The following is a 2,846-nucleotide window of genomic DNA, read 5'->3' on the forward strand; positions in this document are numbered from 1 at the left end:
CCCAAGGATAGGTTTGATCGGCCGGGTGTTGGATCGAATGAACATTCAACCGCGTCATCACGGCAGCGATGGATGTCCAACCTTTAGATCTCTTCTTTCTCAATAAAGGCGGGTAAGGAAAGTCCGAAGGCTAATCCGGCAACTGCTGGATAGAAGGCGAAAACCGCTTTTGCCAATCAAAGCCCCAAAACTAGTAAGGGCACGAGTGACCCAGCAAGGCACCCCAACCCTACCGCCAAAGCTTGACTTTACTAAACAAGCAAGAAAGTCTCTTTCTGTCTTATTAGTCAAGCGCTAACGAGTAAGAAAATGTATATGCCCTAAGAAGCAACTTTGTGCAGTTGTTGCGCCCTTGCTTCTTGCTTTAGAAAGATTGCTCGTTAGCTAGGCCGTTTTCAATAAGGCTCGCGCTAGGCGCTCACCTTTTTTGGCTAAGCCGTATTGTATCTTGCTGGTAATGGATTTATTCTTTAATCTTGCTTAGTTTAGGCAGGTAAGTGTTAAGAGGCTCTTGTTGGCTTTCATTAGGTATACATAGGTACGCATAAGACTTTCTTGCAATACATAGTGGTTGGCTTCGAATCACATGAAGCCCATATAGATGTCCACTCCTATTTCCTACAATCATGTGGGGAACACTCATATAAAGCTCTCCCTGTGGGGAACACAATCAGTCCATACAAGGACCTACTGAGACATCCACCCTTGCATCTATTTGATGCATCATCACATGGCCATCGTGTAACTCCTCGAGAATCATGTCATTCGCCTGTCACGTGTTTCCACCAGAGTCATAAATACTCGAAGTAAGCTCCTGGCCCGTCCCTATCTCTAAAGGGGCTTACGAACGAGCAGAGTGCTTACGGCCGTGGTAGCTGCGAGCCTCATAGGTCTTGCTCTCTCGTCTTTTCTCCTCCGCCTTCCTCTTGTAATTGACCCTTTCTTTTCTGCTACGCCTATCCATCCGTCAGATTGACATCCAGTCGGGTGAGCGATAGCGGCTCCTGTTTACTAATAGATCTACCGCCGCTAGTATAACAAAAAAAGGCACATAAGGATCCAGAATATTAAAATATACTGATCACTGATCAGGATCATATAAAGCCCGGTATTCCCAGAAAGGATAGTCGTGATGTCCCTTCATGGCCGGCCAAGTATGGAGCCGAAGGTGAGGGTTTCCAGCAGGCCCACTTCTCTGGATTTTCCTTTAAGTGACAAGGGGGTGAGGTAAGGAGTAGTATAAGAGTGGTTCGGTCATCGATAAGCCTCTCCTTATTCATTCTATAGGGCGGGGCTGCGGACCAACAATCCAGCAAAAGGGCTAAAAAGCTTCTTTATTAAACCTTCCCCTTTTAATAATAAGAAGGTAAGCATCAAAGCCCAAAAAACCCAACCTGTAAAAAGAGCTCTTTTCAACCCCTACTCCTAACAAGTGAAAGTTGCTAGCACCCACCATATCTTGCTTCGGGGCCGATCTCTTGTATCGGAGCAAACAAATTCAATGATTTTCTATATTCTATTTATTTCTTTTTATTGTTGAGTTTTTACCACCACAAACAGATTTGCCACATGGATTGGATAGAGTCCCCTGATCTCGACATTCAAGCACGAATCCCTTGAGCGCTTCGGCGGCGGATAGCAGCATGGGCAAAGCACTCTGCTGCGGCGAGAAGCCGGTTCTTATTTCATTCACCAAGATATTCTTGCTCGCTCCTGAACTCTGCAGAGAGTTTAGCCACCACCTCCGGGTCTGATCTTTGCTCGAGCGTAGTCAGCAAGCTTCGTGACTTTGCTTAGCTTCCAGCGTTGCAAAGGGATAACCTTTCACTATCTAGGTGCCCTCAAAGGAGGGGTCCCATGGACTTCTTCCCCGAAGGTCAAGCCGTATTTCCTGTCCCTGGGAGAAGTGGAAGGAGTTAGGAGGATGGAACGCCCTTTTCCCTAAGAAATAGGCAGCTTCGCCTTCAAGCCGTCAATAAAATCGAGCTAATATATGATCATGACAGTACACTGATGCATAGGTCTTCTTTACTTTACGGCCTTTTGATTATGATGCATCATGAACGTGCCAATATGTGATCGGGGTGATCGGTGGTTAGATATAGGGGCGATTTCGCCGACTTGGATTGGAAGGAAGGGCTTTGCTTTCTGATCACTTTTTGAGGCCGGTTTGGATGAGCGTAGGAAAGTTCGGGATTCACTATCGCTTTCCACTTGGAGCGGCTTACCCCTTGTCACTTAAAGGGGGAAGTCATCGAAGCGAGTCTAAAGGCCAAAGAGTCATCTTTGAAGGCTACTATGCATCCTTATTCATAGTAGAGTGTACGGTAGGTTTGGGTATAGCAGGACTTGAACCTGCGACCATTAGGTTAACAGCCCAATGCTCTACCAACTGAGCTATACACCCCAAAAAAGATGAAGTAGTAAATAAGGATTGGTACGGAAAAGAGGCCGGCCTCCCTTCTTCTCATCATATTAAAGGAGCGCAGCTCTGTATGAGGCTCGTACTGCAGAGCAAGCAGAAGAAAATGTAAGATCGCGCGTTAGCACTCCTGCAAGAAAATGGATGCGCTAAGGCGCAACTTCGCACAGCTGCTATGCCCTTGCTTCTTGCCCCTTATTTCAAACTCAAGGAAAGTCTTGATCGATATGAGAAAGATGTGCTCAAGCGCCCAACCTAGTAAAGGGGCTTGGGCTCGAAAGTCGGCCTTACTCAACAAGCACCTTTCTTAGTAAGGTTGCTTGTTTCCACTCATTGAAGATTCTATCTACAAAAGAAGGTCAACGAGGGATACTCAAATAGCTCTCACTGACACCAGAGAAGATGAGGTCATCTCTCTTTCCAG

At 46.3% G+C, this 2,846-nt stretch overlaps 1 non-coding gene across 1 annotated transcript; it reads right to left on the reverse strand.

Annotated features, from left to right (window-relative positions):
- Positions 1-2,334: 2,334 nt before the first annotated feature.
- Positions 2,335-2,407, reverse strand: TRNAN-GUU (transfer RNA asparagine (anticodon GUU)). Its single transcript has one exon. It is a non-coding gene; the product is annotated as a tRNA-Asn (tRNA).
- Between the last annotated feature and the right edge of the window lie 439 nt (positions 2,408-2,846).

Source organism: Nicotiana sylvestris, chromosome 11 (genome assembly GCF_000393655.2).
Source record: "Nicotiana sylvestris chromosome 11, ASM39365v2, whole genome shotgun sequence".
Lineage (NCBI taxonomy): Eukaryota > Viridiplantae > Streptophyta > Magnoliopsida > Solanales > Solanaceae > Nicotiana > Nicotiana sylvestris.